At 43.6% G+C, this 26114-nt stretch overlaps 1 long non-coding RNA gene across 4 annotated transcripts in view; it reads left to right on the forward strand.

The window, feature by feature from the left end:
• The first annotated feature begins 526 nt into the window (after window positions 1-526).
• The window catches only part of LOC142158638 (uncharacterized), a 53270-nt gene continuing 27682 nt past the window's right edge, over window positions 527-26114 (forward strand). The window contains exons 1-4 of one of the 4 annotated variants that reach the window (XR_012692827.1): window positions 527-1460; window positions 2726-2852; window positions 3760-3837; window positions 19874-20024. This is a non-coding gene — a long non-coding RNA (uncharacterized LOC142158638). The remainder of the gene's footprint in view (window positions 1461-2725; window positions 2853-3759; window positions 3838-19873; window positions 20025-26114) is intronic. The other 3 variants (XR_012692825.1, XR_012692826.1, XR_012692828.1) reach the window with 3 other exon arrangements.

Genomic DNA, 26114 nt, shown 5'->3' on the forward strand with positions numbered 1-26114 from the left:
TAAACAAGTTACAGATTTGTAGTCTTAAACACCATAACACTCCTGGAAAACACAGGCCTAGATCAGGGAGGGGGGGGGAGATGGGGGCAGAACAGGCGAGATAGTATACACGAATACGGCCTTCAGGTGGCTCTTCTAGAGTGGGATATGTTTATAGCTCCTTTTGCAGTATGTTTATAGCTGTTTTCCTTGTTTATAGCTCTAGTGCCGTGTATACTGGGGCGAATATATGGGTATGCAGAGTAGTAACTCTTGGGGGTGGGCCGGGCAGTGGGATTACGGTGCCCGGTTCCAAATAGCTTGGGAAAAAAAGCTATGCAGTAAATCTGCTAATTGGTATTTAAGCTTGCTTTCTTTAAAATAATGTAGTGTGTGGCTGGAGGGTGAGGGGGTGGAGCAAGCTTTGGTTAAATATATTTTAATATAAATAAAATATTAAATATATTAAATATAAAGAGACATATCCCTGACGAAGTCCGCCCGGACGAAACGCGTTGGTTTGAACTACCATACACAGAAGTGCTTGCCTCCCGTCGAAGCTCCACCAAGCATCAAGACCCCAGGAGAAAGCAACTCCAAGCAGAAACCTCACAAGCGGAGAACCAACTCCTGCAGTGGAACGCACAGGCGCCTGTGCGTTCCAGAAGAAAACCGGAAGTGAGACGTCTGGAGCGCTCCTGCGTTCCAAGAACACAGGAAGGAAGCCGCTGGGCCGCAACCACCCCGACCCCCCGTCCAGCGCCACGATCCGGCATCCAGAGAAGCAGCCAACCCGCTCACCCAAGGTAAACTGTAAACCTAACTGCTCTTTTTAGAGCTTTGCAGCAAAACGCTATTGCATTTAACCCATCCTCATAGCACCCACAACATCACTCTTTATTGTTACCTTTAAACTCCCCACATATCTCTCCCCATATCTACCTATACTAAACTACACACACCGCATCTCCCTTTCAGAAGGGAACACTATTAAATTTATATTTAACCAAAGCTTGCTCCACCCCCTCACCCTCCAGCCACAGACTACATTATTTTAAAGAAAGCAAGCTTAAATACCAATTAGCAGATTTACTGCATAGCTTTTTTTCCCAAGCTATTTGGAACCGGGCACTGTAATCCCACTGCCCGGCCCACCCCCAAGAGTTACTACTCTGCATACCCATATATTCGCCCCAGTATACACGGCACTAGAGCTATAAACAAGGAAAACAGCTATAAACATACTGCAAAAGGAGCTATAAACATATCCCACTCTAGAAGAGCCACCTGAAGGCCGTATTCGTGTATACTATCTCGCCTGTTCTGCCCCCATCCCCCCCCCCTCTCTATCCATCTCCCCACAGGTCGCGCCACGGAAAAAACAAAGAAACAACCAACAAAAACCGGAACTGGAACACCCGGAACATCCGTCAAGGCAGCACCAACCCTCATAACAACGAAACAAAGCGCAGACGCCCCAGGTAAGCCCTTTCATAAGGGTCCCTACCACCCACTCCACAGGCCTAGATCAGACTCACGGCACAGTCTTAATAATAAACCTTACAAAATTGCATATGAGACTTTTTTCTTGCAGCCCAGACAATCTTAGACTTTCATCATTTGGCCCAATTGGGGTTTTGAGTTTGACATGCTTGGCCTAGATGATCATATTTCTATGGACAGTAGAATAAACTGTATGCACTAAACAGTTGTTATTCTTTTTTTAATGCAGTATTTTGCACATGAAAAGCACTTTCCTGTTCCCAAGACATATTGAAGTAATAATCCTAAATCTATATGTAACTCACTTAATCACAGTCACATAAGTTTAATGTTTTGTTTTAAGGAAGGATATATCTATTTCTATGTAATGTTTATATTTATTTTATCAATAACATTCGTTCACAAAATTTGCATAGTAACTCTTATTTAGCTGTATGTTAACAATTTTTTATTTATTAAGGAATTGAAAATAATATTGTCTGTTGGGCCGACTTAAAATGGAATACCATGAATATATTCCATTTAAATAAATTTTTCACTATTATTTTGTCATTAAAGAAATTAAAATGGAAAATTATATTGCACAAGTGACAGATGGGAATTTATGTAAGGATGTATGTCTTTTTTATATCATCAATGTCTTCTCACCTTAGCAAAGTTATTATAACCACACCAACTGACCTTTTACGGTTCACCTATAACAGTAGAAATTCCTCAGAGAAATTCTGTAAAATTTGGTCATTTAGGATTAAATCTAGATATGCCGTGTACCCCAAGAAGATAGGCACTAGATGCATGTTGCACTAACTGTGGCCTATTGAAACATTTTTGTAAGATGAAAATATACTTAATTATTGATTACATGACATCATGCCCATGTACACATTACTTTAATACCATCTATAATCTTTTTTACTTTTTTTTAGTTTGTCCTCATTTCTTGTGTATTATTTTCTATTGTTATGTGAAAATTTTAATAACAAGGCTCAATGCAAGGAAAACCTGCTTGGTTCAGCTGGAAAAAAACATTTGAAAAAAGTATCTATTATACATGAGAGTAACCTTGTTTTGCTCAGTAATGATAAAATATGTTTTAAAAGAAGTATAATGCTTCTTTAAGGTACAAACAACAAATATTATATATATATATATATATATATATATATTATATATACATACATACACTCACTGTTTGAAGTCATCCCTATAGCAGCTCTAACCATATTGTACTTTGCTTTTCAAGTGATCACAGTGATGAAGATGACCTACCCCCAGCACTGGCTGCTGTAGCTGCTGAATCTGCTGCTGAACAGAGAGCTGCTCTTCTGCTGGTTTCCAATGGAAATTCTCAGGCTTCCTCAGTTGAGAAGGTTTTTTGATGCTTCTGGGCTACATTTGTTGGTTTTCTATCTGACAGACATCATAAGCGTACATATTCAACAGCATCATTCATTCTGCATGACCATCTGTCATTGGGGTGGCTTAAAGTAAAGATTGAGAAGAGTCTCTTAGACCTCTCCATGTTCACTGGTTATTGTGAGATCTGAGATAATGAATGTTGAAAAAAATCTTTAAATAACAAATACTTTGTCATCAATTAACATGATTTACTTTATGCCATTTTTAGAAATTAATTGGGAAAAAATTGACAATTGCAAACTGTAAGTGATATGGCTACTTATGCTTCTACATTAGTATTTTACAAAGCATTTAGGTAATACAAAGGGTCATCTTATACCATATACATGTACAGGTAATTGCTTTTTGTTTTGGACTAAATAAAGAAATTAGACAAGGCACATTATATAATTGGGAATTTGTCATGTTTGGGGTAGGAAAAATAGATTTATAATCTTGCAGAATTAATCCAGTGAAACATTTACATGTTCACATGCTGGATAGAAATGGCAACACATTTGCCGTTTCATGTAGAATAACATGTAGAATAAAATATAAAATTTAATATTACATAAATATTGCATTAATTAATATAAACAAAATCTAAATAATAACTCATTCATATTATAAAATACCTTTATTTAAACTATATATTAAAGATTAAATTACACATATAGATCAGCACTTTTAAACAGTGCAACAAAGGACTATATTTTGAGCAGCATTATATGTCATTATTACCTAAAAAAAATCTGAATTTTAATCCATTTGTGTACTATCTTCAGTATACATGCTTATGTATGAATCAGTCTATACTTTTGTTCATGTATCGAATATATAAAGAACACAATCGGCAATTCATCAAAATATTTTTTGCAGAGTCTCAGTAAAGCAAACAGCAAATTCACATTAGAACCAGGTGATCTTCTGATTGATTTTACAGAAGCCACACCAATGGTAAGTTTTTCTTTTAAACATATGCTTGCATGTATTCTGTTTTTCAGAATGTGGTATTGAAATGTTGATCTAGAGATGTAGCAAGCATTGACATGACAACCACTGCATCACAATGTTACCAAATCTCTCCATTCCAGAGTTACACTTTTGCATTGTGATACTATAATTTAACTGTCTAAATCAACATTACTGTTTTGCATGTAGTATCAGCAGTGGCCATCTAGGGGACCTTTAAAACTCTTTAAAAGTCCTTAATTCATAAAATCCAATTTTCTGTTTGAAAAAAATATATGAAACTGATATTGTGCCCCACCCCAAATTAAATAATCAACATCCTCCTCCCTGCATGATGCGCAGTTTTGTTTAAGATTGACACCTGATGGATACCGACAACTACTGTTACCCTCATATAACTGTTGCCTTAATGTGTATGATAGGCTACTGGATTTCCTTAGTTAAGCATATAATGAATGTGTATACAAAACTGCTACTATGGCTATATTCTCAGCTAGGAACAGCAAAAATAATAATTTTGTGTGATCCATTCAGTTGATCCCACAGCACTAGTTCTCCTAACCAAAATGGCCTACTGGTCAGCTTATGCATTCCCTAGGAACTACTGACATCCAGGGCCGGACTGAGACTAAAAATCAGCCCTGGCATTTAAAGTACACAGGCCCACTTCTGTTCCACATAATAATAATAATTAATAAATAATTACAGTGCTTTTTGCATAGATCATTGTATCATAATCAGAGAATCTATGAAAACATGCTGTTGTCAAACAGAAGTATGCTTGAGAAACAGCCTGCTTACGCCTCCTGTGGCTATGCAGTTTACATGGAACTACAAGTCCCAGTATGCCCCACAATAGGCTGGCAGGTATACTGAGACGTCTAGTTCCACAGCAGCTGTAGGAACTAGACTGCTGTTTGTTACTATAGTCCTCTGTGGATCAACTGTTACTATAGTCCTCTGTGGATCAACTGTTTGCTGTCTATGGTATCTGCCCTGCGCTGCCCTTCTCCTGGTATCACTGCCGTGTCCTGTGAGATACAAATGTATTACGCGCAACCTGACTCTCTATTTGCAGCATAGTATATAGCATTTGGCGCCCCAGTATCAAACAATGGTATGCACAGGGCCGGCGAGAGAAATTTGGGGAGTTACAGTGAACTTTTGGGGCCCCTCTCCATAGATTAGTAGGAAAGAAACTGTGTGCCGCCGAAATAGGCGTGACCACATTGTGTTGTGGGTGTGGCCAACATGGGGCATTGATGCATACATTATAATAAATCATTACATTTATCATGACCTCCCAACCACATCACGCCCCCACCAGGCACATTATGACACCCCTAGCTCACTGTACTTATCTATGTGTCTGGTGCTACTGACAGGGTGGAAACTTCCTGTAGAGTGAGCAGGGAAACTCTTAGTCTAATGAGATTACCAAATCTTGTGAGACTTAGAGTTCTTTGGCTTGCTCTGATGGCTCTGTTTTGTCCAGGGACTGGGAGCAACTATCAGCTTCCTTCTGCTAACCAGAGCTAATTTAAGGCTTAGGAGGCCAGGGTATTTAAAACAGGGGCCCCTATTATTATAACATGGTTATCATTTTAGACAAATTTTAGACAAATATACAGACAATTCTGTGTGCACTGCTGTTAGGTGAACACAGCTCTGCCTTTACAAGCAGTATAATGTGAAGCAGGACATACCTCCCAACTGTCCTTGCAGTCAAATCTTTTCTCACTAAGCGAGACAGTCACCCAAATTTGGGGTTACCCCACCAGATTCAGGACAGTTGGCAGACTGTCCTGCTTACTCCTACCGGTCTTGTCACTTTCACCACCTGTGGCTGCAGGTGTCTTTAGTTGCTGCTTGTCTGGATCCTGGAATGTTGAGGCCACTATTTGGAAAAAAATGGGTACATGAAATTTAGAAAACTCCAACCAGCCCTGGTGATTAATCAATACAACCCACGTTTTATAATTAGGCCTCCCTCCAGCCCCAACAATAAAATACTAGTATTCACATTTAATAAATAGATCTATCTCCCTCCAACCAGCCCTGACATTAAATAGCATACACATTTAATAAATAAACCTATTTCCCTCCCTCCAAACAGCCCCAGCAATAAATTAAATAGCATTTACGTTTAATAGATATACCTATTTCCCACGACCATCACTGCTTTTAAATAATTCATATTCACATTTAATAAATAGATGTTATATTTTTCCCATACAGCCCCACTTTCAATTACTAGCTCCCAAACCATCCCAGCATTAAATTAAAGGTCCAATCACCCCATTTTAAATTGATAGGCCCCACTATTAAATTAAATTGACCCACAGCACCCACAAATAAAATAGCTCCAATTAAATAATTAGCCCCCACCTAAACTCCACCATTAAATTAATAGCCTACCTCCCACATTATATTAACACTCTCCCCCTTCCCACACGCCTGACTGCATGCCCCCAATTGATATTAAGCCACCATAGTGCCCCCAAATCATATTCTGCTATACAGTAGTGCCCCATGTTCAAATTATGCCATACAGTAGAGCCCCAGATTCATATTATGCCACAATAGTGCCCCCAAATCATATAATGCCACAATAGTGTCCCCAAATCATTTTATGCCACAATAGTGTCCCCAAATCATATTATGCCGCAGAGTTAACATATTAACACCACTAAATTATATTTGTACTTACCTTCTCATCTTCTTTTCTCTTCTTTTTTCTGTCATCTGCCTGACTCCTGTCGACTCCTCTACTCTGACAATGTCAGAGTAGAGGAGCTGTCAGGAGTCAGATTTGAAAGTGCGGTGCTGCGAGTGGCACATGTAGTCAGAAGGCTGGTTCCAGAGGGAGGAGCCAGCCACCAGGAAGTCTGTCAGTGTCAGCCACTAATAGGCTAGGGCCGGCCCCATCTAACCATTGACCCTTCTGGAATTTGTAAGAAGTGCCAGATGGCCAGCCTGGCCCTGCTAACGTCAATAAGGTACAAGCACAATATGTCTGCATCCACTGTGTGTACCTACAATTCACCTGAATTGAAGTGTCCACTGTAAATACTTTGTATATTTTCTTCTCTTCATGCATTTTATTTAACAGACCTATATGTATCATTCAGTCATAAAAACATGAAATGGAGCTAATAAGGAGGTGCAGTAGTGTAGTTACTCATTTAAAGTTGCAATATCACCTAACCTGTAGAGCATTGAAGTTCACCATTTTGAAATAACTAAGGAGAAGGAATAAACCACAGAGCCCCCGTAAAAATAGATGCATGCATGAGCCTCTAGTGCTCATAGGATGGGAATAGGTTTATTAGTCATAGGTGATAATACACCTTTAAGACTCTTAAAAAAGATGATTTATTTTAAATACCTCAATATGCTATATGATGCACTTGTTTGTACTTCTTCCATCTGCATCTGCAATCCTTATATTCACAAAACATGAGCAATCTTAGCAAACAATCCAGTCAGAAACATCCATGTTAGGTTTGCCTTTAAAGGTAGCTAACATAAATGTCTTGCCATTAAGTACCTGTCACACACCTTCATGGACTTGGCTTGCAGACTAGTTTCCAGTTACTGATGTTTACACTGCCAAACTAATACTTGCAGACTGCATAGAAAAAGCACTCTTATGTGCTTGGACATAGCATCATTATCTTCGCCTACCACGTCTCAGCTGCTATATCAACCCAGTATACTGAGCACCATGTAGACAGGTTATTCTGTGCCTCTCATATTGATGAGAGACTTCTGATGAGTGTACTTCTGTTGCTGATGTCTTCCTGGCTTGCGTTTGACCAGGAGTATCAGTGTTCTCCTGTATTCACTTATTAGAAGCATATGTCCTTAAAACTGTGTATGTTGAGCACAGTTCCCTTGCATCCAGTGAACAATAAAATGTGGACCTGTGTACTAACCAAAGTTCTTGGCTGTTTTCTGACTATATGGTGTACCAGACTATTGTCTTTGACCTTGACAAAAACTATCTCTGTTTCCTTGGTATTACATGGCACTACATTCAGCATACTACAGTATAATTTCTTGAGAGGTGATGGTGATTTGGTGCCACTTGTCCAAGACAATTTCTGTGTGGACTATAATTACAACTACCAACCAACTCCACTTGACCAGTTTCAGGATATTCCTGAGTTGGTGCATTTCACTAATCATTGACTTTAACACTTGTGAAGCCACCAGCCAATGGGATGCATTACTTTGAATTCCAACTGCACAGCATGCTTGCAACAATCATTACACAATAATCTGGTCACACATCATGGATGCTTCACCGGCATAACCAACTTTGGTACAAGCTATTCAAACCTTATAAGCGCAATTTACTATTATACATGTTTGTTTGATGAATTACAAACCACTATATCCATGGCTCACCCCATGTCCCCATGGAAAATATACCTATTCTTAATTGTATGGAATCAATATCCAGGGTGAAGGTACCCGAAAAATTTTGGGGATACCCTACAGTTTCAGGCTTTTTTGGCCCAACGTTGTTCTTTCAGATGTGCACTTGTACCTATAGTACCAATTTTTTTAAGTTGAATTTGATCCTGACTTTACAGATGCATTCATCTGGGTCACTCCATTTCTGTAAAACAGGATCCTATGCTAAACTATGTCACTCTTTATGCACACTTTTAGTAACATTTTGAAGATCCAAAATATGCTACCACTGCAGTGTTAATTCTTTTCAACCTGTGCCAAGGATAGCGTTCTGTTCTTGAGCAGCCTTTTGAATTTCACCAATGGATGGAAGATACAAAGATCATCAACATTTATTTATATAGCGCCAGCAGATTTCATAGCGCTTTACAATTGAGAACAAACAGTAATAAAACAATACTGGGTAATACATACATACAGAGAGGTAAGAGGGCCCTGCTCGCAAGCTTACAATCTACGGGAAAATGGTTTGATACACAAGGGAAAGTGCTACATCATATTGAATATTTGTCCAGCTAGAATGCACAGGTTACAAAGTATTTAGTGGGCTGTATGCTCAGTCAAACAACTAAGCTGGTCAGAGGGTTGTTGTCTTGTATTAGCTGTGTAGAGGGTGATAATAGGATAACCTAGGGAGATTAGGAGGGTGGTAGAGGAATATTATAAGCTTCTCTGAAGAGGTGGGTTTTCAGTGAACGCTTGAAAGTTTGAAGACTAGAGGAAAGTCTTGTGGTGCGAAGGAGTGAATTCCATAAAGTGGGTGCACCCCAAAAAAAGTCCTGTAAGCGAGAATGGGAAGAAGTGATGAGAGTGGAAGAGAGACGCAGATCTTGTGCAGAACGGAGGTGTCGAGTTGGGAGATATATTGAGACAAGGGAAGAGATTATGTCTGTGCAATTTTATTGATGACCTTGTATGTTAGTAGAAGAATTTTATATTGAATTTGTTGAAAAACAGGCAACCAATGTAGAGACTTACAGAATGACTCAGCAGACGTAAAACGATTTGCAAGGAAAATCAATCTAGCTGCTGCAAGCAAAATGGATTGTAGGGGCTTGTGTCTGATTTTGGGAACACCAGCGGGAGATGATGAGTGCATGAATTAAACTTTTTGCAGTGTCTTGTGTGAGATATGTACGTATTCTTGAAATGTTTTTTAGATGTATGCAGCATGATGTAAATATAGAGTTGATGTGGGGGAAAAAGGATAATTGCGAATCAAGGATTACACCTAGACAGAGAGCTTGCGGAGTGGGAGTTATGGTCATATTGTCAACAGAAATAGAAATATCAGAAAGAAAGCTTCTATTGCTAGGTGGGAATATTATTAATACTGTTTTCGAAAGATTGAGTTTGAGTTGGCAAGAGGACATCCAAGTTGAAATGGCAGAAAGGCAGTCAGTAATGTGAGACAACACAGATGGTGAGCAATCAGGAGAGGATAGATAAATTTGTATATCATCCTCATAGAGATGATACTGAAATCCAAAGGAGCTTATTATCAGCATCATCATCATTTATTTATATAGCGCCAACATATTCAGTAGCGCTTTACAATTGGGGGCAAACATAGTAGACTAATAAACAAACTGGGTAAAACAGACAAAGAGGTGAGAAGGCCCTGCTCGCAAGGTTACAATCTATGGGACAATGGGAGTTTGACACACGAGGTTAAGTCTATATTTTACATTTCGGCCCAGCCAGACTGCAAAGGTAAAAATGACTCATAAGCTAAATGATCCTGTCACACAACAATGTTGGTCAAGGGGTAGTTGTCTTGTGTGAAATTGTGTAACGGGTGGTAATAGGGTAATGTAGTGAGGTTAAGAGGGTGGTTGAGGAATATTATAAGCTTGTTTGAAGAGGTGGTTTTTCAGAGAACGTTTGAAAGTTTGTAGACCAGAGGAGAGTCTTATTGTGTGAGGGAGCTAATTCCATAGAGGAATTCTGTTTTTTAGATGTATGTAGCATGATTTAGATACAGAGTCAATGTGGGGAACAAAGGATAGGTGTGAGTCAAGGATTACACCTAGACAGCGAGTTTGTGGGGTGGGATTTATGGTCATGTTATTGACAGAGATAGAAATGTCAGGTATGCTCTTGTTGGTGGGTGGGAATATTATTAACTCTGTTTTAGAAAGATTAAGTTTGAGTTGGCGAGAGGACATCCAAGATGAAATGGCAGAAAGACAGTCAGTTACAGCGGACAACACAGATGTCGAGAGATCAGGAGAGGATAGATAAATTTGGGTATCATCCACATAGAGATGATACTGAAATCCAAAGGAACTTATTAGATTTCCAAGAGAAGTGGTATAGACAGAGTACAGCATAGGACCTACCACTGAGCATTGCGGTACTCCAACTGATATAGGAAGCGGAGCAGAGGTGGCCCCAGAGAAATTTACAGTGAAATAGCGATTAGAACGGTAGGATGAGAACCAGGATAGAACAGTGTCTTGAAGACCTAGGGATTGCAGCATTTGTATGAGAAGAGATTGGTCAACGGTGTCAAATGCAGCTGAGAGATCCAGGAGAGTTAGGAGAGAGTAATGGTGTTTAGTTTTAGCAGTGATCAGATCATTGACAACCTTAGTTAATGCAGTCTCTGTGGAGTGTTGAGAACGAAAGCCAGACTGAAGAGGATCCAACAGGTGGTTTGGGAAAAGGAAGCATGTGAGGTGAGCGTAGGCAAGTCTCTCTAGAAGCTTGGAGGGGCACAGGAGCTGAAAGATGGCACAGTAATTTCAGAGAGAGTTTGGGCCAGATTCATGTTTTTTTAGAATAGGAGTAATCACTGCGGGTTTGTATAGTGATGGAAAGATGCCAGTAGAGAGCGAGAGATTACAGATTTTAGTTAGAGGTGAAATGAGCACAGGAGACAGGAATCTACCAATTTGCGAGGGAATGGGATCAAGAGGACAGGAGGTAGAGTAGGAAGAGAGTAGAAATTTCCTCTTCCTTTGTGGGGTCAAATGAAGAGAGGGTGTCAGAGGGTAGTTGGAAGGAATTGAGCTGATTGCTTGTCAAGGAAGAGGATACCATTTCTAGACTGATCTTACCAATCTTGTCCTTGAAGTAGGAAGCAAGATCCTGGGCACTGATAGTAGACGGAGGGTTTGGGGTGGGTGGATTGGGAAGAGATTTAAATGTGTAAAAAAGGTGTATGGGGTTAGAAGCCTGAGCATAGATAAGAGATTGGAAGTATGTTTTGCAGTGTCAAGAGCATTTCGATAGGAGCGGTAGATAGAAGCATATGTGAAGAAGTCATTAGAGGTGTGAGAATTACGCCAGTGGCGTTCTGCTTTACAGAAAAGTTTTTGAAGATTTCACGTTGCTGTAGTGTGCCACGGCTGACATCGAAGTCGGCGTGTAGTATGTAGTGTCGCTAGAGCAAGTTGATCAATGGCTGTTGCTAAGGTTTGGTGAAAATGAGGTACTGCCATCTCAGGGGAGGAGAATGTAAAGATAGGGGAGAGAAGGTGTTGGAGAGAGGTGGAAAATTGTTGAAGATCAATAGAATTATGATTTCTAAAGATAATGCCATGAAAAGAGACCAAGAAAAGCAATTTGTTAAACATTGTGATCAAAGAGTAAAAGCAAAAAAGTTAGGGGATTTTAAAGAATTACCTATTTGCAGTGTTCCGTATTCCATATATATACAGCCTAGTCCAGAATTGTTGCTGAAGAAAGCTGATTCACTTCCACCACACCGGGAATACGATTGCGCAATTGAATTGGTACCCGGTTCTAAGTTGCGCAAAGGGCGTTTATATTCTCTATCCCTTCCTGAAACACAGGCCATGTAATTATACGTAAAAGAAAACCTGGAGAAAGGGTTCATCCGCCCTTCTAAGTCTCCGGTAGGCGCAGGTTGTTTTTTCGTTGCTAAAAAAGATGGCAGCCTGAGGCCTTGCATCGATTTCCGTGGACTAAATAGCATCACGATTAAGAACATGTATCCGTTACCCTTGATCTCTGTTCTGTTCGATCAATTAAAAACAGCTACTGTATTCTCTAAGATTGACCTCCGAGGGGCCTATAATCTTATCCGAATCAAGAAAGGGGATGAGTGGAAGACTGCCTTTAATACCCACTCGGGACATTACGAATATCTCGTAATGCCATTCGGTTTGTGCAACGCTCCGGCAGTCTTTCAGGACCTGATTAACGATGTATTACGTGAGTTCTTGGGAAAAAAGTTGTTGTTTACTTGGATGACATCTTAATCTATTCCGAATCCTTATCCCAGCATCGTCAACACGTCCGCCAGGTTTTATTTAGATTACGAGAGCATCATCTGTACGCAAAACGGGAGAAATGCGAATTTGAGGTGTCCACAGTGGCATTCCTGGGTTATATCATCAGGATTCGCTATGGATCCCGCCAAGGTGCAGGCAATTCAAGATTGGGTTCTACCTACTAACTTGAAGGCGATCCAAAGATTCCTTGGCTTCGCCAATTATTACCGAAGGTTTATTGGCTCAATCTCCTCGTTAGTGGCTCCTATCACTGCCCTCACTCGAAAAGGAAATAACCCAGCGGAGTGGTCCGCAGAAGCACTGGCAAGTTTCTCAGCTCTCAAAGCTGCCTTCATTTCCGCTCCAGTCCTTAGACACCCTGATCCAGGACTTCCGTTTATTGTGGAGGTGGACGCTTCGGATGTCGGTGCTGGTGCCATTCTCTCTCAGAAAGACCCACGGAGTAAAAAGTTGCATCCTTGTGCATTTTGCTCGAGAGAGTTTTTGCCTGCGGAATGTAATTATGACATTGGAAACCGTGAATTATTGGCCATTAAGTTGGCATTGGAGGAATTGCGACATTGGTTGGAGGGAGCTGCACATACCATTACCATCTTCACAGACCATAAAAACCTCCAATATATTCAGACCGCAAAAACTCTGAATCCCAGGCAGGCTCGCTGGGCCCTATTCTTCACCAGATTTAGGTTCATCAGCACATTTCATCCAGGTTCCAAAAATTCTAAAGCCGATTCATTGTCCCGAAGTTTTTTGGCCCATCATCCTCAGTCACCTGACCCGTTGCATATTGTTCCTTCAACCACGATTCATCTCGGACTCACCCAGGATTTAGGAGCCACTATCCGTCATTTCCAGAGAATCGCTCCGGTGCAGACACCTGCCAACAAATTTTTTGTTCCGGTGCACCATAGGAAATCGGTTCTCATAGAAGGTCACAATAACCGCTCTGCTGGTCATCTAGGAATTCGTAGGACTATCGAAATTCTTTCTCGCTGGCTTTGGTGGCCTACCTTATCAGATGACGTCTACGTCTCTAGACTTATGTCCGTGCCTGTCCTGAATGTGCCAGAAATAAATCTGCTAGAAATCGTCCTTCTGGTCTACTGTTACCCTTACCTGCTCCAACCAGGCCTTGGACTCATCTTTCGATGGATTTTATTGTTGACCTGCCAGTATCTACAGGTCATAACACCATTTGGGTAGTGGTGGACCGATTCAGTAAGATGGCACATTTTATTTCCTTACCCAAATTACCGGATGCCAGGACCTTGGCCACCTTGTTTCTCACACATATCTTTCGTCTCCATGGGCTTCCCGAAGACATTTTATCGGACCGAGGATCCCAGTTTATTGCACACTTTTGGAGATCTTTTTGTAAATCTGTTGGGATCACTATCAGTCTGTCCTCGGCATATCACCCCGAGTCGAATGGTCAGACAAAAAGAACCAATCAGGCCTTGTAACAGTTCTAAATTGTCTAAATTCCATGATAACTGGTCCTCTCTCTTACCCTGGGCGGAATTTGCGTATAATAATTCTTGCCATTCCACTATACACACATCCCCGTTCTTCTGCAACTTCGGGTTCCATCCGAAATCCAACTCGTTCTCTACTGCTGTTTCCTGTGGGGATTCCGGAACACCTGCTTTTACTGCCAGGATGAGGGGTGTCTGGAAAAAGGTGCACTCTGCATTAGGTCTAGCCTCCCAAAAATCCAAGGTTTTCGCGGACCGCCATCGTGCGCCATGTTCATTGAAAGTGGGGGATCGGGTTTGGTTGTCCACACGCAACATCAGGTTACGGCAACCTTGCAGGAAGCTGGGGCCCCGATACATTGGACCATTTTCAATCGAGAGAAAGATAAATCCAGTGGCGTTCAGGCTGAGACTACCACCTTCCTTAAAAATACCTTCAACATTCCATTGTTCTCTTCTAAAGAAAGCTGCGGCTCCCAGCAAATTCAGTCAGCCTTCCTCTAACAGGCCCCGGCCTTTGATTGTGAACGGAGACCAGGAATACATCGTCGAAAGGATCCTCGATTCTAGGATGGTTCAAGGCCAAGTCCAATTCCTAGTCCACTGGAAGGGTTACGGCCCAGAAGAGAGATGTTGGATGCCACAAAGGCGTCTCCATGCTGAAAGGCTCATTAAAGAGTTTTTTAATAAGTTTCCCACGAAACCTGGATGTCGGGGTTCCTTGACCCCTCCTCAAGGGGGGGGTACTGTTAGCACCTATTTCCTGCAGGCGTCCCGGTCGTCGCTATGGCAACCGGGACGTCACTTCCTGCTTTGACCCAACCGTTGCCAGGGCAACGGTCGGACGCTATTTACAGGGTCGCTGCGTCCCGGCAGCTGGGAACAGCCGGGCGCATGCGCAGAAGCGCCCACAAGCCTGTGGGCTGATTAATATGGCAGGATTGAGCCTGCCCATGTGATGTTAGAGCTAGGCTCTGATTGGCCACTACTGGTATTTAAGGCAGTGAGGTTTGCAACCTCACTGCCGGTTATAGCGTTCTGTCCTCCGTTCTGATGCCTGCTTGTGCTATCCGTTTTGGTTCCTGCTACCTTGGATTTGACTACCCGTGTTTTAACCCCTGCTTGTTATTGGACCTATGACCCTTCTCTTCTGACCTTGACCTTTTGCCTGGAATTCGGATTTTGCTTCTCTGCCTGTGAGTTTGACCCTTCGCTTGCCCTTGGATATTGCATCTGTGCCTGTGACCTTTTGACCTAGGACTCTTTTTATACTTCAATCCACCAATCACTCCACTCTTGGGAACTCCTTTAAGTCAGTATACGTTACTCGACCCTCGGTCGGCCCGCAGCCCAGTCTGTCCCCACCACTAGGGGCTCCAGCGAACACCTGGCCTTCTGAGTAGTTCCCGAGTTTCACTGTACTGACTTGGGAGTTCCTAACAGGGACTATACAAGACAACAGTAACATCATCGGTTTAGACAACGACCTTCAGAGGACTCTCCAGACCCAACAGTACCCCTTCTATCGAGCCGCCTTCAATCCTTCGAACAAAAGGATCTATTGCAAACACATACAGGGGAGGGCTTAGGGGACAACCCAGCCTCACCCCAGAGTTGACCACAAAAGACGGACCCACCCAACCATTCATGAGAGGGAAGCTTATAAATGGTATGAAGCCAATTCACCACCCGGACAGGAAGACCATATCTCAGAAGTAGAGCCCAAAGGGACTCATGGTTTACCCTATCAAAGGCCTTTGACTGGTGGCCTTTGATAGGGTAGATCATAAAATCAAGACAAAATGGAGCAAACTGGAATAATTGTTTCATGCAAACTCTTCAAACACCATATACAAATCCATATTATAGCAGTGCTATTGTTGAAAGCTTGTGTAAACAAAGGTACTTTTTCCACTTCTCCACATGACACCGCTCAATGGCCTCCTGAACTCACAGGACAGCACTGAAAGTACTTCGGCCATTCACAGTGCACTGGTGAGAGAGAGAAAGCAACTGGCCGGAAACCTGCATCAGTCTATTAAAGAGCACCTTTGCCAAAATCTTTCTATCGGTATTAAGAAGAGCGATGGGATGCCAATTCTCAATACGCGACTGATCCTAACCCTTAAACAGAAAAATAAGGGCAGAAACCCTCATGGAGGGAGGTAATAAACCCAGGCTTTCATTGAAGAACTCCACGAGGCGCGGGGCCAGGATGTCACCGAAGATCTTAAAAAAACTCAGATGTTAAACCATCTGGGCCCGTGGACTTCTTGATAGACAAACCATCTATCGCCAACCTGACCTCGTCCACCGATACCTCACTACCCAAGGACACAAGCAAGCTGCTTAGATCCTCAAGGCCAGGAGTTTCCCTTACGAGCTGGTCCATCTTTTCTCTGTCTAGTGACTTCTCCAACAAGAGATCAGAGTAGAAGTACCGCACAATACCAAGGATGCCCTCCTTATCCTCCCTGAGCACACCCCCACCATCGTGCAATCCCCTCACCTCCTTATTATCTACCGAGTTTTTACAGCTCTGAAAAGGGTCGGGCGAGTGGTATTTCCCATAGTCCCTCTGCAGAATCAAGGAAGCATACCATTCATATTGTATTTCTCTCAACTGAGCCTTCACGCAGGAGATCTCCCCAACGTCTCCCTGGCCAGATATCAGGAACCCAAGTTTCTTTCTCAGCGCCAGGTGGGTACTTTCTTTTGACAAGTTATTTCTAGCTACCAGGCCACGGAAAAAGTCCTGAGTCCTCTTTTTAAGCACCTCCCACCACTCAGACCTACTCCAACCAGCCTCCAAAAGTGTTTCCTGGGATTCAAAGAAGTCCCTAAAGGACTGTCTTACCACCTCCTCATTTAGGAGCTTAGATTTCAGGCACCAGAGACCCCTACCTTTCAGAAGAGTTTCTGAGGCACACAGAGAGGTAAATGTGATTGGAGAACTCTACTGGCTTTAGCTCTGGAGCCAAGGTTTTCGAGCTCTCCTTAATGAAAAACCTATATCCTAGACCTACAGCTACCTCTGAAGTAGGTGAATCCCGTGAGGTCCGGAAAATGGCGAACATGCACATCCACCAGACCAGCCTGTCTAACCATACTAGCTAAAAAAAAAAAGGAGTAATAGCCCAGAGAAGTCCTTGAACCTCCCCTGTCTTTGGGCCTAATGACAGTATTAAAGTCACCACCAAAGACTATCTGCCGGGCTGAATAAAGGTATGGCTTTATCGCACTGAAAAGACACTTCCTCTCCCGCTTTGTTTGGGGACCGTAGACATTAATCAATCTCAGGTCATGCCCTCTCAGGTTGACATCTAAGACCATACATCTACCTACTTCTATTTCTATAACTCGTTGGACAGTTATCATGCGGTAAAAAGCACTGCCATCCCACCGTACAGCTCGGCAGCAAGAGACCAGTAGGAGGGCCCACGCCTCCACTCTCTTTTGGCTTTATGTAGATCCGCTAGATGACCTAATCTGGTCTCCTGCAAAAATAAAAAGTCAGCCTCAACCGTGCTGAAAAAAAATCAAAGGCCATGTAACAAGCGTGTTCGGACAGCATAGACGCCACATTAATGGTGGCGAATCTTATGGCCTGGAAAGCCATTCTTCAGAGTTAGAAAGTAGGAACCAGCTCACTTTTTCTTCACCTGTTTCCCCGATTCCTCATCGGTAAAGCACCAGGATCAAGGATTGGGGTAGGAACTGAACTGCTCACCCCAGATGCATCTACTGAAGACATTGGCCCAGAGGTAACCAGGGAGGAGGGAGCAGGAGAGGGAGGAGGAGGGGCTAAATCCTCAACAGAGGGAGCCACCAAATAAGCTGTAGGTGTTTTAAGAAAATCTTCCCACGAGGGTCTGAGGACTTGGCCTTAGACTTGTCCTTCGGTTTGCGATACACTACCGCCTCACTCAGAGGCACACTCAAGTACCCTGATAACATTATACAAAGAGTCACAGGTATTTATTATTATTATTATCATTTATTTGTTGGGCACCACAGGGTTTTCGCAGCGCCTTACATAATAGGAACAGTAGACCATACAGGGTAAAACATCACAGAACAATAAACACTAAATACCAATGCTTCGGAAACTCCGGGCAGACATATGGAGTGAGGGCGGAACAGAAGAGTCGGTATGAAGACAGGAGGGGAGAGGGGCCCTGCTCATGCGAGCTTACATCCTAAGGGAGGGTTGACAAAACAGGCACGAAGGGAGGCAGTGATGCAAGGGAGAAAAAGGGACCAGGGGAGAGGAGGGAGAACAAGCAGAGTGGATGAGGGGTTAAGTGGATAGTTGGTAGGCTTTCAGGAACAGGTGTGTTCTGTGAAGGAGCACAGATTGGGAGCGAGACGGATAGAGCGAGGGAGGTCATTCCAGTGCAGGGGGGCAGCTCGGGAGAAGTCTTGGACTCGTGAGTGGGAAGAGGTAATAAGAGTGGAGGAGAGGCGACGGTCGTTTGCCGAGCGCAGGGAGTGAGCGGGAGTATGAATGGTAAGTAGGTTAGAGGATGTAGGGAGCAGTAGACTAGGAGAGAGCTTTGTAAGTGGTAGTAAGGAGTTTAAAGAGGATTCTGTAAGGGAAAGGGAGCCAGTGTAAGGCCTGGTAGAGAGGGGAGGCAGAGTAGGAGCGACGTGAGAGAAAGATAAGTCTGGCAGCTGCATTGAGTACAGATCGGAGCGGGGCGAGATGGGAGAGAGGGAGGCCAGTGAGGAGGAGGTTTCAGTAGTCCAGGCGGGAGATGATGAGTGCATGGATGATGGTTTTGGTGGCGTCTAGTGAGAGGAAGGGTCGGATGCGGGCGATGTTGCGCAGTTGGAAGCGACAGGCTTGAGCAAGGGATTGGATGTGGGGGGCAAAAGAGAGAGAGGAGTCAAGAGTGACACCCAGGCAACAGAGTTGGGTGACAGATGAGATGTCCTAGGTGTTGTTAACAACGATAGAGAGGTTGTGGTGAGAGGGGAGTCTGGAAGGAGGAAAGACTATGAGTTCCGTTTTGGAGATGTTAATTTTGAGAAAGCGTGAGGACATCCAGGAGGAGATGGCAGAGAGGCAGTCAGATACATGAGAGAGAAGGGTGGACGAGAGATCAGGAGAGGAGATGTAGAGTTGAATGTCGTCAGCATAAAGGCGTCAGCATAAATGTCGTCAGCATAAAGCATTTACAGGTGCTTGTATCGGTAGATTCGCCGGCAAGCACTCAGAAGCCTCCACATTCTCCTGTAACTGCATCTCAAGGACAACCTCATTCTCCCCCCTGTTATTATTCACAAGATGGTCCCCCAGGTTCACATGGGGATCAGGCAAAACAATATCCACTGCTGGGTTAACTGCATTTTCAGCCAAGCTGTCCAGGGGAAGAGGAGGAGGAGAGTCCCCAGGCTTCAGGGCCTAGCCCAGGGTCTCTGGTTCTCACGACGACACACAGATATGTCCTGTCTCTGCAGCAGCTAAATCCAGAATGAGGCTGGAAATATTTTTTTATTTAAATCTTACAACCTTGTATAAACAATCTGAACCAAGTGCGGCACCCAAAGCTTAAAACATAAATATATATTAGGGGGAAATGCCCCTTAAAAGTCCAGCTTAATGTCTATAATAAATAATCAATAAAACATAACATAAAAACAGAAAGGGTGCCTACACCAAATGAACAGCAGCTTATCAAATAAAGATTGCAGGGTAGCCTTTTCATCTTTTAGGGTGCTTGTCAGCTCCTCAAATTCCAGACTTATAACTGCCCGGTACCTGTTGTACGCTCTATTTCTTCTCTTTTTCTTTAATAGGATTTGCTTTTACAGTTTAGCCACGGAAGACTCTAGCTGCTGGATCCGAAGCTTGAAGGACGGCTCATCTGACTCACTACCATCCGATTCAGGCAGACCAACATCCGCTGGGTTCACTTCACAGACAGATAGGGCCCCAGACATTTCCTGAGTAAGTATGGCTACTTGCGCAGCACTGAACCCCGAACACACAGTCTTGTATCACCGCTGCCTCCTGACACTTGCTGCACAGACATCTCCACACTGCCAGTTTGCAGTTGCATTTTCACTGGACCTGGCTCGCATGCAGATACTCTCACATACATGGTACCTGGTTGTTCCATCACCAGACCCAAATTGTGAGCAGACATTCCATCCCCAGCCTCCAGTTGTCTCATCACTGGAGCTGGTTTGCAGGCAGACACTTCCATTCCCAGGGTTTCACCAGGATTCTCCTTCTGCACCTCCATATCCTCTGGAGGTTCAACATCATCATCAATTATTTTTATAGCGCCACTAATTCCGTAGCACTGTACAGAGAACTCATTCACATCAGTCCCTGCCCCATTGGAGCTTACAGTCTAAATTCCTTAATATAGAAGTATAGAGGTTCTGGGTAATCCTGTAACTGCATCTCAAGGACAACCTCATTCTCCCCCCTGTTATTATTCACAAGATGGTCCCCCAGGTTCACATGGGGATCAGGCAAAACAATATCCACTGCTGGGTTAACTGCATTTCCCCAGGCTTCAGGGCCTAGCCCAGGGTCTCTGGTTCTCACGACGACACACAGATATGTCCTGTCTTTGCAGCAGCTAAATCCAGAATGAGGCTGGAAATATTTTTTTATTTAAATCTTACAACCTTGTATAAACAATCTGAACCAAGTGCGGCACCCAAAGCTTAAAACATAAATATATATTAGGGGGAAATGCCCCTTAAAAGTCCAGCTTAATGTCTATAATAAATAATCAATAAAACATAACATAAAAACACAAAGGGTGCCTACACCAAATGAACAACAGATATCAAATCATAACAACATATCAAACCTATACAACCTTTATACCAAACATTTCCAACTCAAGCAAAGAAGAAGTAACCAAGACATATGCAAAGCCATATTTGAAAAATTACATTTGATTCAGAAAGCCTTAGACAGAGAAAGCCACCGGACTGTGACCCCATTACGGAGGCCTCAGACCCCACCAGAGTCTGAACCAGTTTGCATTGTTCATCCGGTGCGTCTCCATATCCCTTAACTTCCTCACTTCGTGGAGAATGTCACCCACCACCACTTCACAGGGAAAGACCTTTTGTCTGATGGAAACTTGACACCTAGCATTCCAAGTGAAGTATCTAATAAGACTAACTAAACTAACTAAAAAAAAGGGTGCCAAAATCAAAATCCCGCCACCTATCCTTGAAAGCACCATAGACCCATTCAAGGTAACTGAGCCCCGAAATTCAAGGGATGCCCAAAGTCCTGGAGACTCTCCTGTCTATGTTAAAGGGGCACTCAAGCAAGAAGTGGTCCATGGTCTCCTCCTTCCCCTGACACTCCTCCCGTGGACAACCATGATCCTCGGCACTTCTATACTTCAGGTTCCCTCTCACATAGAGTCTCCCATGGAAAGAGAGCCAGGCAATGTCCCAAAGCTTCAGAGGAACTCTCCCTGAACTAATCAAGGAAAAGACCCTCTGAACACACATCAGCTAGGCAGTCCCTCAGTGACAGCTGAACCCAGAAGTGAGAGTGCAGGATTCTCCTCTCCAACTCCCTTCTAGAGGAGTTCCTGACTTCCTCCGCCTCCAGGCCCCAACGCCTTGTCACTTTCAATCTCAGAGACACATCGGTCGGGAGATACCCATGACGGACCCGGAAGGTCCTCACCCTGACACCTTCCATCCAAACAAGGTGGCAGGGATGCACCCAGACCCTAAAGACACCTACCCATTTAGGAGGAGTCTCAAGAAAGAAATTACTAAGGTGCAACTTTAAAAAAGTTGTTAGAAAGAACAGCACTGGGTTAATCATACCCAGGCCACCATCCCTCATCGATCTGTAGGTCACAGCTCGCCTGATCAGGTTCAGCCTATACCCCCAAAGTAAAAGGAAGAAAAATGCATAAACCCTAGACTATAAAGACTGTGGCAAAAGGCACACATAGCTAATATACAGAAACTCCGGGATCAGGTAGGTCTTCACAAGGTCTACTCTTTACCTAAGAGAAAGCTTCCACCTCCTCCAGCTCTCCACTTTCCAAGAAGCTTCCTCCAGTTTTATCTCCCAGTGTTGCTTGACATAATCACCAGGTCCGAATTGAATTCCTAAAATTTTGATCTTGCTATTGGCCCGGGGAAGGTTGTCTGGAAGGTCGAACTGACAACCTTCCTCCCCCATCCAAAAAACGTCACTCTTTTCCTGGTTTACTTTCGAGCCATTGGCCTCGGAGTACCTGCAGACCAGAGTTGCTATCTCTATTGCTTCCGCAGGACTCGACAAGACGACAGTGACATCATCCGCGTAGGCCACCACCTTCAATGGATACTCCGGACCCAATAGCACCCCTCCTATTGAGCCGCCTTCAATCCTTCGAATGAAAGGATCTATTGCAAACACATACAAGAGGGGGCTCAGGTGGCAACCCTGCCTTACTCCAGAGTTGACCACAAAGGATGGACCTACCCAACCATTCACAAGAGGGAAGCTCTCGGCCTGTTTGTAAATAGTACGAAGCCAATTCACCACCCACACTGGAACACCATACCTCAGAAGTATAGCCCACAGGTACTCGTGATCCACCCTGTTAAAGGCCTTCAACTGATCCAGAGCTAAAAGATACTTTCAGCCCTACACTACTCAATGGCCTCCCAGACCCCCAGGACAGCACTGAAGGTACTTCGGCCATTCATAGTGCAATCTGTGAGGGGGAAAGCATTTGACCGGAGATCTGCATCAGTCTATTAAAAAGCACCTTTGCCAAAATTTTTCTGTCAGTATAAAGAAGGGCTATGGGGCGCGAGTTCTCAATACGAGACTGATCCTTCCCTTTGGACAGCAAAATAAGTGCGGAAACCCTCATGGAGGAAGGTAATAACCCTCTCGCCAGGCTCTCATTAAAAACCTCCACGAGGAGCGGAGCCAGAATGTCCACAAAGATCTTAAAAATCTCAGAGGTTAAGCCATCCGGGCCTGGACATTTCTTCCACCGTTATCTCGCTGCCCAAAGACTCAAGCGAACTGCTGAGATCCTCAAGACCAGGTGTCTCCCTCAGGAAATGGTCCATCCTCTCTCTGTCTAGTGATTTCTCAGACAAGAGATCAGAGTAGAAAGACTGCACAACACCAAGGATGCCCTCCTTATCCTCCATGAGAACACCCTCCGCATCATACAGACCCCTCACCTCTTTCATATCTACCGACTTCCTACAGTTCAAGTAAGGGTCGGGTGTGTGGTACTTCCCGTAATCCCTCTCCAGAACCAAGGAAGAAGACCGGTCATATTGCACCTCTCTCATCTGAGCCTTCACTCAGGAGATTTCCCCACCATCTCCCTTTCCAAAGATCAGGAATCCATGTTTCCTTCTCAATGCCGAATAGGTATTTTCTCTTATCAAGTTATTTCTAGCTACCAGGTCACGGAAGAAACCCTGGATCCTCTTTTTAAATATCTCCCACCACTGTGACCTACTCCAACCTGCCTCCAAAAGTGTCTCTTGGGATTCAAAGAAGTCCCTAAAAGACTGTCTTATCACCTCTACCTCTAGGAGCTTAGAGTCCAGGCGCCAAAGGCCCCTCCCTTTCTGAAGAGTCCCTGAAGCATTCAAGGATACACTAAGGTAAACGTGATCAGAGAACTCTACCAGCTTTAGCTCTGGAGCCAAAGTTTTTGAGCTCTCCTTAACGAAAAACCTATTTATCCTAGACCTCCAGCTACTTCTATAATAAGTGAAACCCGTGAGGTCTGGAGAATGTCGAATATGCACATCCACCAGACCCACCTGCCTCGTCATACTAACTAGAAAAATGGAGTCATAGCCCAGAGAAGTCCTTGAACCTTCCCTGTCTTTGGTGGTGACTTCAACACTATTTATTAGGACCAAAGACTATCTGCCGGGCCATAAAAAGTTATGGCTTTATCTCCCTGAAAATACACTTCCTTTCCCATTTGGTTTGTGGACCATATATGTTGATCAATCTTAGGTCGTTTCCTCTCAGATTGACATCCAAAATCATACGTCTACCTACTAAGAGTTCTATAACTCGTTGGACAGTTATCATATCGGTAAAAAGGACCACTACCCCACCATACAGCTCGGCCACAAGAGACCACTCTCTCTTAGTCTTATGCAGGTCAGCTAAACGACCAATTCTGGTCTCTTGCAAAAATGAAAAATAAGCCTCAACCGTGCTGAAAAAATCAAGGGCCATGTAGCGAGCACGTTCGGACAATACGGATGCCACATTAATGGTGGCAAACTTTATAGGTTGGGAAGCCATCCTTCTGAGTTATAGAAAGTAGCACCCTACTTACTACTTCTTTACTTGTTTGATGGAATCCTCGTCTGAGGAACCCCTCTTTTCACACTTACCCAAGGTGGAATGTTATCATTTTCTAATAGCACAACATCCTCCGCTTCCCCTTCACCCACCACCTCAGTCCACAGGAGCCATACCAGCCCCTGGTACCACACTATAACCCACTACCAACTTGCTTTTTACAGAAACCAGGTTAGTACCAAACATAGATGCAGACATTTGAGAAGTTCCAGGATCCAGGAGAGGGGGAACCAAGGGAATAGGAGGGGCCAATGGGACTTCCACTGTAGGAACTAACAGACTAGGGTCAACCTTGGAAGGAATGGGACCCTGGTAATTAATGGATTCAAGGGCAGGTGAACAAAGAGAAAGGGAATAGGGACCAGTATTACCTTCAAGGCTAATACTAGCTTTGGGGTCTGTCAATGCTTTAAGCAGATCTCTCCCTGGTTTACTAACCACAGAATCCACCACTCTGTTCTTTCTCTTATCCTTTGGTTTTATATACAAGACTTTTGGATCACAAGGGACTAAGGACTTTTGCTTCTTTTTACATTTGTTTATCTTGGGTTATAGGACTAAGCTACCATCTTCTTCCCTAATGACCTCTCCTTCTGATTCTTCATCATTGGAGAATACTAAGAACCTGATAGCCAGTACCAGCTCCTCCCTAGCTCTTTTTATTCCTCCTCTTTTTTTGTAAAACAAACTGCTCCCCTCCTACACCTTAGGTTGCTCATTTAACAATGGACCTGGATCAGGCACAGAAAGAACAGGATCAGGTGCTTCAGATCTATCTATCACCATCTCAACCTGCTCCGCAACCCTAACCAGTTTACTGTCCGGGACTTCATTATGGAAAGCCCGGGGACACTGGCTAAAAGGGTGGCCTTCCAAACCACACAGATTACACCTAATGATGATACACGACCTCCCTGCATGCCCCAGGCCCCCACAATGGCCACACTTAGTCACTGGACAGTTCATGCTAAGGTGACGAAAGTCCCCACAGCGGTGGCACATTAGGATGTGCCACCGCTGTGGGGACTTTCGTCACCTTAGCATGAACTGTCCAGTGACTAAGTGTGGCCATTGTGGGGGCCTGGGGCATGCAGGGAGGTCGTGTATCATCATTAGGTGTAATCTGTATCGTGTATCATCATTAGGTGTAATCTGTGTGGCACGCCTGTAAACATTGAATGCGATCTCGGCCGATAAAGGCAGAGGATGGAAAATGCGCATTGCCAGCCTCCGTGCTCTTTAGTTTCACTGTGGCAGACCACCCACCACCCCAGACATGACGGCTCGGGTCTGGAACTTTTACCAAAGATGTTATAATATCTGCATACCTCTTTAACCAAAAATTCAAATCTGCAACAGGTATGGATTAATTTCTCACTAATATAGTGATTTTAACCCTTTCTTGTCTGGTAATCGGTACTGCCCTAAAATTACACTAGGGATCAGAATCTTTACAATTCAGCCACTTAAGCCAAAAAGCTTGTAACCCATGGTATGTTTGAAAGCTAACATCATATTCTGGAGACCCCGTGGGGTGTATACAAGCAAAAAGATCTTCCGCTTTGAACCCAAAACTATCAAATAAAGAATCCAGAAACTCAGGTCTCGCTGGTGGAGGTGAATCTTTACACATAAACCTTAACTGCACCACATTTTTTCTTTTAAAAGGTTGGCCAGAACCCACACCTGGTTGGGGAC

Source organism: Mixophyes fleayi, chromosome 5 (assembly GCF_038048845.1).
Source record: "Mixophyes fleayi isolate aMixFle1 chromosome 5, aMixFle1.hap1, whole genome shotgun sequence".
NCBI classification, from domain to species: Eukaryota; Metazoa; Chordata; class Amphibia; order Anura; family Limnodynastidae; genus Mixophyes; species Mixophyes fleayi.